The sequence below is a fragment of the Canis aureus genome, chromosome 9 (genome assembly GCF_053574225.1).
Source record: "Canis aureus isolate CA01 chromosome 9, VMU_Caureus_v.1.0, whole genome shotgun sequence".
Lineage (NCBI taxonomy): Eukaryota > Metazoa > Chordata > Mammalia > Carnivora > Canidae > Canis > Canis aureus.
The window spans coordinates 514,982-531,458 of NC_135619.1; the positions used below are offsets into that span (position 1 = coordinate 514,982).

Genomic DNA, 16,477 nt, shown 5'->3' on the forward strand with positions numbered 1-16,477 from the left:
ACAAGACTTCTGCACTGAGCCATACCAGGCTCTGGGAGGCCGTCCTGGGCTCGTGGGATGAGAGCCTCATCTTGTGAAAATGTCCACAGTTCCTGAATCCACCCTCAGATTCAATATCATTCCTATCAAAATCATGGTGGCAGATCTTCGAAATAGGAAAAAAAAAACCCATAACATCCATTCGCCCCCACAAATGACCCCGGACAGCAAATCAGTATTGGAGAAGCAGGAGAGAGCAGAACGCAGCACTTTCCTATTTCAAATGATGTCACAGAGACACAGGATAAAGCAGTGTGGTTCTCGGGCCCCCAGCTGGCTCTGTTGGTCAAGCGTCTGACTCCTGACCTCACCTCCGGTCCTGATCTCAGGGGTCATGAGTTCTAGCCCTGGGCTGGGCCATGGATGAGGCATGGAGCCTATTTAGACAAACCAGACCCACGGTGGATGGTCCCGGTATAAGCTGAATGAGCAAAACTGAGAGTCTAGAAGGAAATGTGCTCTGATACAAATGATTTTTTAACTTAATTTAATTTAAACCCAATTAATTAATGTATAGTGTATTATACTTTCAGAGGAAGAATTCAGGGATTCACCAGTTGGAGATAGCAGTGCACGTGACATCACGTGCCCTCCTTCATGCCGGTCCCCTGTTATCCCCAACCTCCAGCACCACTCAGTTTGTTTCCTATCATTAAGAGTCTGTATTTCCTGCATCTGTTTTTATCATGTTTGTTTTTCCTTCCCTTTACAGTTGTTATCTGCTTTGTTTCTTTAATTCCACCTATGAATGACACCACACGGTCATTCTCTTTCCCGACTGATTTATTTCACTTAACATGATCCTTCTAGTTCTATCCACATCATTGCAAATGGCAAGATTTCCTTCTCTTTGATAGCTGAGTACCATTCCTCTCTCTATGACCATCATCTATCTCCCGTCCTCTTTATCCATCATCTGCCCGAGGGCACCAAGGCTCCTCCCACAGTGTGGCTACTGTGGACCCGGCTGCAGTGAAAATTGGGGTGCAGGTGTCCTGAGTCTCACTGCATCTGTATCTTCAGAGTGAGCTCCAGGCCGTTCACCTGCTGGTCGCAGGACGGCTCTATTTGTAACTTCCTGAGGAGCCTCCACACTGTCCAGGGCGGCTACACTAGCCCACAGTCCCACCCACAGTGGCAGAGTGTTGAGTGAGTTCTGCAGGACGTGGTAAAAGTCTGGTCCACATTTCATTTCGTGTCCTGTGGCTGCAATTCCTTGTCCTTAAGTATTTCTGGGGAATCCGGGTGTTGGGCTCCATTTCAGCGAGATGTTTCCAAAGCTAACAGGCCACAGCTGGAACCTGGATGAGGCAGGTGTGGCCTGTGGAGCACCCGACTCTTCCTGCATGGCCTCCTGCAGCGCCTGAGCGTCCCGCAGGTGGCGCCCGACCCCAGGCCCCACCCAGCGGTGTGCATGTGCAGTAGGCATCCTCTGCCTTCACTAACAGGAGCCAGCCTGTGCTGGGGAGGCCTGAGGAGGACATGGGGACGAGTCCACGCTGATGAATCCCAGCCTCCTCAGGACCCGCGGGAAGTCTCATGGGGAAATTGGGCCACGTTCACGCTGACAGGAGCCCTGGTCTCCTCAGGACCAGCAGTGAGGTTCAGGAAGATGTGGGCCCGCATCACGCTGCCAGGAGCCCTGAGCCGCCTCAGGTCCTGCGGGGAGGCTTCAGGAAATTGTGGGCCCGCATCTATGCTGACAGGAGCCTCTGAGCTGCTTCAGGACCCACGGGGACACTTCAGGAAGATGTGGCACCGCTTCCACTCTGGCAGGAGCTCCAGGCCCCCTCCGGACATAAGTTGAGGCTTCTGGAAGCTGGGTGCCCCATTCACAGTGACAGGACCCCCATCATCCTCAGCACCTGCACTTTGGCTTTGGGACTTATGGGGATGTGTCTATGCTGATAGGAGCCCTTCCTCAGGACTTGCGGTGAGTTTTCTGGGGGACGTGGGGCCATGCCCAGGCTGACAGGACCCCCCGGCCTCCTAAGGAGCTGCTGTGAGGGTTCCAGAGGATGTGAGGCATAGTCCACAGTGATAGGAGAATAGGCGTCCTCAGGACCTGCTGACTATGACTCAGGAACATGTGGGGCCACGTCCACACTCACATGATCCTGGATTACTCAGGACCCCGTGGAGGACTCTGGAGGCGCCATTGGGGGCCACGTCCATATCAGAAGGGACTACTCACAAGCATAGGGTAAGTGAATGAGTAGAATAAATGGTAGGGTCAGGGGAGGGGAGGCAGTTGGTGGTTAGGCTTAGGTTAGATGTTAGGAGTTATGATTATGCTTATGGTTACAGATTAGAGGTTAGGTGAGGCATAAGTGTAAGGGTCAGTAGTTAAGAGTTAGGATGGGGGTTAGGGTTAGGGACAGGATTTAGAGTTAGGGTTAGGGTTTAGGCTCTAGGGATTAGGGCAGGAGGTTTGGAGTTGGGGTTAGGGTTATGGTTAGAGTTAGGGTTGGGCTTAGGTTTGCATTTAAGGTTAGGGGTTAGGGTGTGAGCTAGGGTTAAGGGTTAGGGGTTAGAGTTAAAGAAGGGCTAGGTTTAGGGTTAGGGCGAGGGTTAGGGTTAGGATAGGGATTAGGGCTAGGGTTAGGGTTAGTGTTTGGTTAGGTGTTAGGTTTAGGTTCAGGTCAGGGTCAGGGTACGGATTTGGAAAAGGGTAAGAGATACGGTTAGGGAGTGGGTTAGGGGTTAGTTTTAGGGGACGGGTTAGGGTACAGTTTGGGGTATGAGATAGGATTAGTATTAGAGTGTTAGGGTTAGGGTACTGGTTAAGGTTAGGAATAGTATTTGAGTATATTAAGTTAAGGTTAGGGTTAGAAGGTAGGCTTAGGTTTAGATTTAAGGTAGGGGTCAGGCTTAAGGGTTTAGAATAGGTTTAGGAGTTAGGGTGAGGGTTGGCAGGAAGGTTTAGTGAATGTGTTTCGGTCTTGGGGTTTGTGTTTGGTTTTTGATTAGTGATGGGTCTTGTTTAAGGTTTAGGTTAACATTAGTATTAAGTGTAGGGTAAGGGTTATGTCTGTGTATGGTTAGAGTTTGGGTCTTGGCATGTGCCTCACTGGGACTCCTAGTATCTTGGGCAGTTTAGTTTTATGCACTCTATTTAGGTTTTGGGTTCAAAGATAGCCTGACTCCACCAAGTCAGTGGCCTCCCCAGAGAATCAAAATCCATGCTTCTGCTGGGGTGAGAATAGACAGGGCAGGCTTCTCTCGAGCTGAGCTAAGGAGGGGATTTGTGCCTCTAAATACTCTATTTGGATTTTCAGTTGCCTTTATGATTTTATCTCTTGTGTGCACATGTTTCATCAATACTACCAATTATCATTTTAAAGTTTTACTTGAATTCCTGTTTGTAAACACAGTATGATATACTTTCAGGTTTACCACATAGTGATTTAATCCTTGGAGACAACTCCTGGTACTGGTCACAGGTGCCCTCCAGTATCCCCATCCCCTGATTCCCCTTTCCCCCACCATCATCTGGTGTTGATTAGTTTATTCTCTGTGGTTAAGTGTGTGTATCTTGGTTTGCTTCTCTCAACCCCCCTCTGCCCCTTTGCCAGTTTGTTTGGTTTTTTAAAATTCACATGTGAATGCCATTGTATGGTATTTGGTATCTGTCTTTCTCTGACTGACTGAGTTCATTTGGCATAAGTCCTTTCCACTTCTCCCACGTCATTTTAAATGGCTTCATTTCATCCCTTCTGATGACCCAGTGATGTCACAGTGTGTATATTTAGAACATCGTCTCTTCCCATTCTTCTGTCGATGGACATCTGGGCTGTATCCACAGATTGGCTTTTGTTGATAACGCTGCTGCAAACACTGGGCTGCGTGTCCCTCTTCCAATCTACTAAACTACTTTTGTATCCTTGTGGTAAATACCTAGCTGTGCAATTTTGGAATCATAGGTTAGCTCTATTTTTAACTTCTTTTTATTTTATTTTTTTATGATAGTCACAGAGAGAGAGGCAGAGACACAGGCAGAGGGAGAAGCTGGCTCCATGCACCAAGAGTCCGAAGTACAATTCAATCCCAGGTGTCCAGGGTTGCGCCATGGGCCAAAGGCAGGTGCCAATCTGCTGCGCCACCCAGGGATCCCCTATTTTTAAAATTTTGAGGACCCTCCACACTGTTTTCCACAGTGGTTGTACATTTTCGCATGCCCACCAGGAGTGTAAGGGGGCTCTCCTTCTCCATAGCCTCACCAACACCTGTTGTTTCTTTTGCTGTTAATTTTAGCCAATCTGATGGCTGTCAGGTGACATCTCATTGTGGTTTGCATTTCCCTGATGATGGGTGACGCTGAGTGTCTCTCCGTGTGTCTGGTGGCCATCTGGATGTCTTGTCAGAGACAAAGTCCATTCATCTCTTCTGCCCATCTGTAGTTGGATAATTTGTGTTTAGGATGCTGAGATTTATATTTGCTTTATGTATTTTGCATATTAACTCTTTATTGGATGGGTTGTTTATAAATATCTCCTCTCATTTTGTATGTTGCCTTTTAGCTTTGGTTGTTTCCTTCACTTTGCAGAAGCTTTTACATTTGATGAAGTCCCAATAGTATTTTTGCTTTTGTTTCCCTCATGTCAGAGGCATATCTAGAAAGAAGATCCAATGACCAATATCAAAGACGTTGCTGCCTACCTTTTCTTCTTTGTATATGGTTTCAGGTCTCACATTTAGGTCTTTCATCCATTTTGAATTTATTTTTTATATATATGGTGTAAGAAAGTGGTCCAGTTTGATTCTTCTGCATGTGGCTGCCTGGTTTTCCCAACACTATTTGTTCTTTTCCTGGGGTCAGGTTTAGGTTTTGTTGAAGAGACTGTCTTTGTGCCATTGGATATTCCTTGCTGCCTTGTTGTCGATTAATTGATCATAGAGTTACAGGTTTGTATCTTGTTTCGGCTTTCCATTCTGTTCTGTTGATCTAAGCATCTCCTGTTGGGAGATCCTTGATTGCTGATTCAATTTCGTTGCTGGTTATATGTCTGTTCAAGTTTCTTATTTCTTCCTTTTTCATTTTTGCTATGTTATATATTTCCAGGAATTGATCTATTTCTTCCAGGTTCTAGGTTGCTGGCATATAATTTTTCATAATGTTCTCTTATAATCGTTTCTATTTCTCTAGTGTTGGTTGTTATTTCTCTTTTCCCATTTGTGATTTTATTTGGGTCCTTTCTCACTTTTTATCTTTTTTCTTTTTTAAATATTTTATTTATGTATTCATGTGAGACACAGAAAGGCAGAGGTAAAGGCAGAGGGAAAATGAGCCTCCAGTGGGTCCTGATGTTGGACATGATTCCCCCAGACCCCGGGATCATGATCTGAGCCAAAGCAGATGCTCAACCCCTGATGCACCCAGGTACCTTGCTGATTCAATTCCTTTGCTCATTATAGGTCTGTTCACATTTTCTATTTCTTTCTATTTCAGTTCTGCTCGTTTGCACATTTCTAGGGATTTGTCCATTTCTTCCAGGTCTTCCAGTTTGTTTGCGTATAATTTCATAGTATTCCCTTATCATTGTCTAATTTTGTTGGTGTTGATTGTGATCTCTCTTCTCTCATCTGTTACTTTATTTATTTATGTCTTTTCTCTTTTCTCATTGATAAAGCTTGTTAGGGCTTGATCCATTTTATTAATTATTTTGAAGAACCAGCTCTTAGTTTCGTTATTCCATTCTACTGTTTTGTTGTTTCTGTATTGTTTATTTCTGCTCTCATCATTATTTTTTCCCTCTTCTGTAGGCTTTAGGCTTTGTTTGCTATTTCTTTTCCAGCTCCTTTAGGTGTAGGGTTAGGTTGTGTATTGGAGACTTCTTGTTTCTTGAGGTAGTCCTGTATTGCTATGTACTTACCTCTTAGGACTGCCTTTGCTACATCCCAGAGTTTTGGAAAAACATATTTTCATTTTCATTTGTTTTAAATTTCCTGTTTAATTTCCTGGTTGATCCATTCATTCTCTAGTAGGATGTTCATAATCTCCACGTATTTTTTATCTGTCCAAATTTTTTTTCTTACTGTCGACTTCGAGTTTCATAGCATCGTGTTCCGAAAATATACAGCATGTTATATCAACCTTCTTGTACCTGTTGTACCTGTTGAGGGCTGATTTGTGGCCCATGATATGATCTGTTCTGGAGAATGTCCCATGTGCACTTGAAAGGAATGTGTATTTTGCTTTAGGAAGAAATGTTCAGACTATATCTGTTGAGTCCCTGTGGTCCAGTGTGTCAAGGCTATTGTTCCCCTGTTGATTTTCTGCATAGACGATCGGTCCATTGCCATAAGTGGGTGTTAAAACCCCTGTCATTGTATTATTATCAGTGAGTTCCTGTATGTTTGTTGTTAATTGGTTTGTATATTTAGGTACTCCCATGTTGGCAGCATAAATATTTAGTTGTTGGATCTTTTTTTTTAAATAAATTTATTTTGTATTGATGTTGAATTGACCAACATTCCGAATAACACCTAGTGCTCATCCCATAATATGTCCCCCTAAGTGCCCATCACCCATTCACCCACACTTCCACCCTCCTCCCCTCCCAGCACCCCTAGTTCGTTTCCCAGAGTTAGGAGTCTTTATGTTCTGTCTCCCTTTCTGATAATTCCTACACAATTCTTCTCCATTCCCTTATATTCCCTTTCAGTATTATTTATATTCACCAAATGAATGAGAACACACACTGTTTGTCCTTCTCCGATCGACTTACTTCACTCAGTATAATACCTTCCAGTTCCATCCACATTGAAGCAAATGGTGGGTATCTGTCATTTCTAATGGCTGAGTAATATTCCATTGTATACATAAACCACATCTTCTGTATCTATTAATCTTTTGATGCACAGCGAGGCTCCTTCCACAGTTTGTCTATTGTGGACATTCCTAATATAAACATCAGGGTGCAGGTGTCCCGGCGTTTCATTGCATCTGAATCTTTGGGGTAAATCCCCAACAGTGCAATTTCTGGGTCGTTGTGCAGGTCTATTTTTTTCTCATTGAGGGACCGCCACAGAGTTTTCCAGAGTGGCTGCACCAGTTCACATTCCCACCAACAGTGGTTTCTATATTTAGATACTCCCATGTTGGCAGCATAAATATTTAGTTGTTTGATCTTGATAGAGAGTCTTTTTAATTATGAAATAATGCCCTTCTTCATCTCTTCTTACAGTATTTGTTCTTTCTTTTTTGAAATTTAAAATCTTTATTTATTCATGAGAATTACACAGAGAAGCAGAGGAAGGAACATAGAGTGAGAGGCAGGCTCCCCAAAGGGAGCCTGATGTGGGACTCGATCCTGGGATCCCAGGATCACACCCTGAGCCGAAGGCACATGCTCAACCACTGAGCCACCAGGTGTCCCCCAGGGTTTGGTTTCAAATCTCGTTTGTCTGATATAAGTATGGGTCCTCCATCTTTCTTTTGATATCTATTAGCGTCATAAATGATTTTCTATCCCCTGACTTTCAGTCTGTTGGTGTCTATAGGTCTAAGGTGAGCATCTAGTAGGCAGCGTACAGATGGATGTTGTTTTTTAATAATAATGTTATTTATGATAGTGTGTGTGTGTGTGTGTGTGTGTGTGTGTGAGAGAGAGAGAGAGAGAGAGAGAGAGAGAGAGGCAGAAAATTAGGCAGAGAGAGAAACAGGGTCCCCACCAGGAGCCCAATATGGGACTCGATCCCAGACTCCAGGATCACACCCTGAGTCAAAGGCAGAGGGTCAAACCCTGAGCCACCCAGGCATCCCAGATCCTGCTTTTTAAGCCACTCTGGTACCCTATATCTTTTGATTGAAGCATTTAGTCTATCAGCATTCAGAGTGATTATTCAAAGATATGAAATTTGTGCATTTGTGTTACCAGAAGAGTTGGTGTTTCTGGTGACATTCTCTCGGCCTTTCTAGTCTTTGTTGCTTTTGGTCTCTTTTTTTCCCCCACTAGAAGAGTCCGTCTTAAAATTCCTTACTGGACTGGTTAAGTGGTCCTGAACTCCTTTATATGTTGCCTGTCTGGGAAAATCTTTATCTCTCTTTCCCTCCTGAATGACACACTTGCTGAAGAAAGAATTCATACAAATTAGACTCCAATAAAAAGAAATTTAAAAACAAAAAAAAATTCATGCTAATATGATTGAGGAAAATGGCATTTAGGAGGAAAACCAGAAGCAGAAAGAGAGGAGGACAGATTTCACCCTCCGTAGCCTTCATAGGGACCTGGTGTCCTTTCCTAGGAGTGCCCCCAATCCGGAGGATGCTTCCTGCCCCTCTGCCCTCCTTGTTGGAACACAAGCAGGCACATCTACGTGCCTCCAGCACCTCTGCAGTCATGGCTTATAGCGTTTTCCATGTATCCTATTGGGGACCACAGCTTAGTGTATGTAACCATCTGGCTGCTGTTTGACAACATTGGGGGATTCTGACTTTTGTTGGTTTTGAGGTGCATGTGTGTCTATCACATGCAGCTATCCCATGCAGCTATCGGATCCTCTGTCTGGGTCACCCAAAACCCCAAAATGGTTGGCAGAATAACATTTCTGATGCTGGCGCTTGGCGGCTAGCTGAGCTCTCCTGGCTACGCCAGGGCTAACTCGTGCAGGAACTTTCAGCTGGAGGGCCAGCTGAGCGGAAGTTCCGGCTCGGCCACATTCCCATGTCCGGCAGTGGGTCAGGCCTTCCCTGGAAGGCACGTGGGGACATCAGCTGTGTTTGCCTGGCGGTGCCCCTGCAGGGGCTGGTTGGGGCCTAGGTGGTGCCCCCTCCTCCTCTCTGGGGGTCTCTCCACGCCCCGTGCACAGAATTCTGGGAGACACAAAAATGGGCTGGCTGTGCATTTTCGCACCGCATCACTTTATTGACTTTCTACAGCAAATGGGCTCAGAGCTGTGGGTGCGTGCCTTCCCCTGGGGAAGGAGACTTTTCTGTCCTTTAAGTGGGGGCAAGAATCACACGGGGTGGGTGGGCTGGTGATGGAGTCCCCCACCTGGGAGCATGTGTGGACTCCGGGTGGGGGCGTGTGTCCTTAGGTTTCAGCCTGAGTGACGGTTCTGCGGACAGCAGAGCTGACCTGGACCTGTAGCTCATGGGCTCATGTTCTGGGTCCCCGCAGGGCAGCTGGACCCCGGCCTTGGGCCCTCTAGGGTCCCAGTACCTGGAGGAGCCTGCCTCATGGTGTGGGTGCGGGTGTGGCCCACCGGCTTACCCCTCCACTCCCGACACTGGTGTGTCTTGGGATCCCCAGGGCTGCCCTAGATAAGCGACCTGTATCTGTGTGACATACCCAGGGCCCAGTAGGCCACATCCAGCTTTGAGAGGGCTCGCTGAGCCCGGCGCCAGAATCCAGGGTTGTCGAGGGCCATGGGGGCCTGATTCCATTAGTCTTTGAGTTGGGACTGGTGTGGGCTCAAATCAACCCAGCCCCCACAGAGCCTGGGCCCAAGTCAGCCCAGGTCTCTCTGGGTTAGGGCCTGGTGTCCTGTGCAGGGTGTCCCACCCTCCAGGAGGGACAGAGGGTGGAGGCAGGGCACAGTGTGTCCTCTGCACCACTCTCCTGCACACACACTGTCCGGGGCTCCCTGCCTTCCCTCCTCCCTGCAACCCCTGGTACTCAATGGGACACCCAGGCTTCTGATGGGAGTAGGGTATCCAGAGAACCCCGGGGAGTCTGAGCATGTCCCACAGGGTGCAGCTGCACTGGGTCCTTGCTCGGGGCCGATGGTGTGGTGGTGGATGGTGTGGGGGCATGGGTATGATGGTGGTGGGGTGTGGGGGATGGTGTAGGGGGGATGGTGTTGGGGTATAGTGTGGGTGGGGATTGTGTGAGGCTGTGTGTGTGTGAGGGGGATGGTGTAGGGGCTATGCCATGGGGGATGATGATGTTAGGGGATGGTGTGGGTCTGGGGAATGGGAGGATGGTGTGGGGGGCCGGCGGACACAGGGCATCCTCTTTCTCTAAGATGCACACTGAGACGTCCACAGATAAAAGTGACCCCAGTCTGGGGTATGCTATGACACCTGCCCCTGGGGCCCCGTGTGGTGAGTACAGGGCCCTGGCTGGACCAGGGGCATTATCTGGGGGTCATCATACAATGTATGTTTACAAATTTCAAATTGTCTCAAATTTAATGCATAGAATTTAGAAATATATGAAGTCCTAAGGGTGGGTATCACCCTGACCTGTCCGACCCTCATCAGATCGATGTGTGTCTTCCTCCAGTCACCGCCATTCACCCTGCCCCCAGGTCCCCTTACTGGCCCGACGGCCCCCACCCCAGCCCCTGCTTTTCAGGGGGCCGTCCCTCACCCTTTTGGGGTTCAGCTAACATGGCAATCCCTGGAGGCCGCGTCCTAGTGGCCTCCTCATCCCTGAGACCCCGAGGGTGGGGGCACGGTGTTCATCCACAACAACCTACCATGCAGCCATGTGTTGTTGGCTGCTGTTCTTCTCCCAGGCTCTGAAGCCCCATGTTCCCTACCCAGAAGCCCCTGGTCCTCCCAGGTCCCGATCCCCCTGGCCCCTCAGCTTCACCCTAACCCATAGTAGTCCCAAAACATGACGTGACTGCTGAATATCCTGTTGACGTCCAGGTCCCCCAGCGTGATGTCCCTAGAGGAGACCAGGGCCTCCTCCTTCATTTCCTGTGGGAAAACCGGGGAGGAGGAGCTGGCGTCAGGGACACAGACCCTAACCTGTCTGTCCTGGGCAGGGAGCCCTGGGGCCACCATGGAGTGGGTACTGCCAAAACCTCCTTCCTTCCTCTGGGAGGCCAGGGATGGTGAGAGTGCACACTGTGCCCATGGGACCTGTGTGACGGCCTGTGCCCAGCTGTTGTAGGGAGGGAGGTGACTGAGTGTCACCCTGGGTGGGAGGGGATAGCGGTTCAACCAAGGTGGGAGGGAACATGGGGGTATTGTGCCCAAGATTGCGAATCCGAGAAACCACTAAGGAGCTGACACCAATGCAAACACACAAGGGTTGATTTCCAAACTCGAGCTTGCGTCCAAGTATACCCAACACTGCGGAGCAGGGACTTGGACCCTGAGGTGGGTTTTAGCTTAGTTTTAAGGGCTTGTCTCGGGGTCCTCCAGAAGGGCTGGAGCAATTCCTCAAGTTCTGTTTACATTTTGTTATGAGGCCTTCAAGGGTATTGAACTCTGCTCTCATTCTAATAGGCGCTTCCAGCCCTTGGCATGGGCTCAGTTTCATTCTATTGTGGGGCTTTCTAGGACATTAAGCTGTAAACTTTTGTTTGTTTTTTTTTCCTGTAATTGAAGTAATGTAAATTTCAGCTCTTCTTCACAGGGGCCTGGGATGGCTGGTCTTGTTCGAACACTGAACTTAAAGTAGAAAGGCCTTCATTTTCTCAGCCTCCTTGCATCCAGTCCCATCCTATCTAGCTCTTTCCCCTTCCCTGGAGCTCCTAAGAGAGCAATTGCAAATGACCCCAGCTTGGCAGCCTGTGTTGGGAGACAGGCCCAGGGATTTGGGATCAGGAAGACCTGGGGCATGGGTGTCCCAGCTGTGCAGCGGGATTCCATGCTGCAGACTCTTATTCCCTAAGGCTATCTTGACAACTGACTTTGTACATAGAAAAGCTGTCCTTTATCTTTAAAAGATGAGGAGCAAGTCAAAGTTTTTTTTCTCTGCCCATCTAATTGCTCAGATTCCAATCTGAGATGTATTGCCTGTTACTAAGAATAATTTACTATCCGTAGTACTATGGTTAAAATATTCTGACACAAGTAATTCAAAGGGATGAGGGTTTCTCATCTCTTTATTCACAGCTCAGTCACTCATCAAGAAATGAGTCAATTTTCAAAATAAATCTTATTTATTAGGAAAAAAACAAAGATTTATAGGGAATTGAGGGAATTCATAGGGAAATTGAGAAGATAGTACAGAGCATTCGCATGCATTGGCACTCAATTTCTCCAATTATTGATATCTTATATTAGTACGGTACAAATATGAGCTAATGAATCAATATTAAAATATTCGCATTAACCAAAGACCATACTTTATTCAGATTTCCTTAGCTTTTGCTAAGTTACCATCCCTCATATCACATTCCATTTGTCCTCCTGTTTTCTTAGGCTCCTCTGGATTGTAACAGTCTTTCAGCCTTTCCTTGTTGTTGTTGAACTGGAACACTTTGAGAAGTAGAGTATTTTGTAAAATTTCCCTTAGTTGGGACATGTCTGTTGTTTATCTCATGACTGAACTGTTTTTGTGGATTATATACAGAGATATACTGCCATTTTCATTATATCATATAAAGGATAGATACTATCAACATGATTTATCAGTCTTGGTATCGATCTGATCATCTTGCTGAGGTAGTGTTTGTCAGCTTTCTCTGTAGTAAAGTGATTCTTTTATTATTATTATTATTATTATTATCATTATTATTTTAAGTTTTTCATAATATATTTTGCAGAAGGAAGTTACTATGTGTTTTCCACACATAAGAGTGGGAAGCTATGCTCATGAACTTGAGTGTGGTATGTCTGCACGAATTGTTTGAAATTCTTCTACATGGGAGATTTCTCTTCCTTCTGAGTTTGTTTGTTTCTTTTTCAAAGATGTTATTTATTTATATGAGAGAGAGAGAGAGAGGAGAAGAAGCATGAGCGAGAGGGGCAGAGGGAGAGGGAGAAGCAGGTTCCCTGCTAAACAGGGAGCCTGCCTTGGGACCTGGATCATGATCTGAGCCTAATGCAGAAGCTTAACTGACTGAGCCACCCAGGTGCCACTCCTTTCTTTCTTTCTTTCTTTCTTTCTTTCTTTCTTTCTTTCTTTCTTTCTTTCTTTTTTTATCTTTCTTTCTTTCTTTCATTGTTTCTATTTCTTTCTTTCTTTATTTCTTTCTTTTATTTTAATAATAATTTTATTTTTTATTGGTGTTCAATTTGCCAGCATACAGAATAACACCCAGTGCTAATCCCGTCAAGTGCCCCCCTCAGTGCCCATCACACATTCACCCCCACCACCCGCCCTCCTCCCCTTCCATCACCCCTAGTTCATTTCCCTGAGTTAGGAGTCTTTTTTTTTAATTTTATTTATGATAGTCACACACACACAGAGAGAGAAAGAGAGGCAGAGACATAGGCAGAGGGAGAAGCAGGCTCCATGCATCGGCAACCCGATGTGGGATTCGATCCCGGGTCTCCAGGATCGCACCCTGGACCAAAGGCAGGCGCTAAACCGCTGCGCCACCCAGGGATCCCCTGAGTTAGGAGTCTTTATGTTCTGTCTCCCTTTCTGATATTTCCCACACATTTCTTCTCCGTTCCCTTATATTCCCTTTCACTATTATCTATATTCCCCAAATGAATGAGAACATACAATGTTTGTCCTTCTCTGATTGACTTACTTCACTCAGCATAATACCTTCCAGTTACATCCACGTTGAAGCAAATGGTGGTTATTTGTCGTTTCTAATGTCTGAGCAAGGCCCACCTGTTCTCTCTCTTCAGCTTCTGAGTCTCCTAAGATATGAATGTTATTTTTTAATAAGTGGCTGACTTCCCTACGTCTGTCTCTGTGGTCCATAACCTTTCTTGTTTTTATGGCTTCCACGTGGGACTGCATCTCAGTTATAGCATTTTTAACGTTGGCCTGACTAGATTTTAGTTGTTTTACTTCTACAGTAAGGGATTCTCTAGTTTTCCTCTGTGCTCTTTATCCAGCCCAGCTGCTATCTTTATAATCATTGTTTTAAAATGTAGTTAGACATCATATATGTGTATTGATGGACTTCCTGGCTGTGAGTACTATCTCATGTTATTTTATGGAGGTGAATTTCTCCATCTCATTACCTTTTCCAGAAAAGAAAGAGGGAAGAAAAAGAAAAACCAAGGAAAACAATAATAACTGCTCTCCAAAAAAAAAAAAAAAACACCAGATTATTTTGGCCTGCATTTCAAAAGATTCTAAACCCCAAATATGAAACACAATTAAAGTACCATGAAAGTAAAATTAAGAAATATATAAGGTACATACATAAAATTAAAATAAGAAATTAATAAAAAAATCAAGGAAAATAAATGACAGTAAAGCACAAAGTACAAAGAAAGGTATATCCTACTTTCCAGGCAGAGCTGAATCTCTGCATCCTCTGTGGTCCGACAACTTGGTGGCAGTGAGTGGTCTGTGCAGGGTCTGGGGATGGGCTCTGGCGCTGATTATCAGGTGCACATCTGTGTGGTAGATGCACCTGCGGAGTCAGAGGTGGGGTGGGCATCAGCACCTCTGGCCTCCAGTGAGCGGCACAGTGCTGCTCCTTGAGACCCCCCCCCCATGGGCCGGATGCAGGTGGGGTCTCTGGGTCCTCTGGCTCTGGGGCTGAGCATCCTGCCCCCCAGTCTGCATGGGCCTCCACAGAAGAGCTCCCAAGTCCCTGGGTCTCCACCGATTCTCTCAGAACCCTGCATTTACTCTACCTGCGTCTGAGCTTCTTTTGGCTTTGTTTTTTTATCTCAGAGTGTTGTGCCCAAGATTGTGAATCCGAGAAACCACCGAGAAGCCGACACTGATGCAAACACATGAGGGTTTATTTACAAGCTAGAGCTTGTGTGCAAGTATACCTGACAGAGTGGAGCAGGGACTTGGACCCCGAGGTGGGTTTTAGCTTAGTTTTAAGGGCTGGTCTCAGGGACCTCCAGAAGGGGTGGAGCAATTCCTCAAGTTCTGTTTACATTTTGATATGGGACATTCAAGGGCATTGAGCTCTGTTCTCATTCTAATAGAGGCTTCCTGTCCTTGGCCTTGACTCAGTTTTGTTTCTATTGTGGGGCTTTCTAGGAAATTAAGCTGTAAACTTTTGCTTTTTCCGGTAACTGAAGTAATGTTAATTTCAGCTGTTCTTCACAGGGACCTGGGATGGCTGGACTTGTGCTAACACTGAATTTAAATTGGTATGGCCTTAATTTTCTAGGCCTCCAGGCTTCCAGTCACATCCTATCTAGCTCCTTCCCCCTTCCCCAGAGCTCCTAAGAGAGCAATTGAAAATGACCTCAGCGTGGCAGCCTGTGTTGGGGGACAGGCCCAGGGATTTCGAATCAGGAAGACCTGGGGCACGGGCTTCCCAGATGTGCAGGGGGATTCCATGCTGCAGACTCTTATTCCCTAAGGCTATCTTGACAATAGACTTTGTACATAAAAAAGCTCTCCTTTGTCTTTAAAAGATGAAGAGCGAGTCAAAGCATTTTTTCTCTGCCCATCTGATTGCTCAGATTCCAATCTGAGACATATTTCCTGTTAATAAGGATAATTTACTATCCGTGGTACTATGGTCAAAATATTCTGACACAAGTAATTCAGAGGGATGAGGGTTTCTCATCTCTTTCTTCACAGCTCAGTCACTCATCAGGAAATGCATCTTTATGGATTTGGAAAGAACTGAGAGACATTATTACCGTGGTCCTATTATTTATGTGAAGGATCCTTCCCTGAGATTCTTCCCGTTTCAACTGACACTGAAACACTTTGAACTCTTTGGAAGTCAAATGTCAAGGAAATAAATGTTATGCATCGCTAATTTTAAATGCACTTGCAATATGGTGTCTATTGTACTAGAAGTATTTTTATCTGATTTTTGCTATTTATTATCTTTTCCTGCTTTTCAGGTTGAGGAGGCATTATACGTGTTCATAAGTGTTTTTCTTTCCTTTGATCTAAAATTCTTAATTGTTTCCATCAAAGGAACTCTTTAAAAATAAGGCAAAAGTTAATTCAACAATTCTTAAAATGTCTTCACACTTGGAGCCTGATTCATTTAAGTCAATTTTCAAAATAAATCTTATTTATTAGGAAAAAAACAAAGATTTATAGGGAAACTGAGAAGATAGTACAGAGCATTCGCATGCATTTGCACTCAATTTCTCCAATTATTGATATCTTATATTAATACGGTACAAATATGAGCTAATGAATCAATATTAAAAAATTCGCATTAAACAAAGACAAAAAAAAAAAACAAAGACCATAGTTTATTCAGATTTCCTTAGTTTTTGCTAAGTTACCAATCCTCAAATCACATTCCATTTGTCCTCTTTCCTTAGGCTCATCTGGATTGTGACAGTCTTTCAGCCTTTTCTTGTTGTTGAACTGGAACACTTTGACAAGTAGAGTATTTTGTAAAATTTCCCTCAGTTGGGACATGTCTGTTGTTTATCTCATGACTGAACTGTTTTTGTGGATTATATACAGAGATATACTGCCATTTTCATTATATCATATAAAGGATAGATACTATCAACATGATTTATCAGTCTTGGTATCGATCTGATCATCTTGCTGATGTAGTGTTTGTCAGCTTTCTCAGTAGTAAACTGATTCTTTATTATTATTATTTATTATTATTATTATATTATCATTATTATTTTAAGGTTTTCATATTATATTTTGTAGAAGGAAGTTACTAT

The 16,477-nt window shown here is 45.1% G+C and overlaps 1 long non-coding RNA gene across 1 annotated transcript in view; it reads left to right on the top strand.

The window, feature by feature from the left end:
- Positions 1-16,260, top strand: part of LOC144319985 (uncharacterized) — a 36,206-nt gene extending 19,946 nt beyond the window's left edge. Inside the window, exons 2-3 of the long non-coding RNA XR_013385601.1 lie at positions 14,535-14,671; positions 16,115-16,260. This is a non-coding gene — a long non-coding RNA (uncharacterized LOC144319985). The remainder of the gene's footprint in view (positions 1-14,534; positions 14,672-16,114) is intronic.
- Positions 16,261-16,477: the final 217 nt, after the last annotated feature.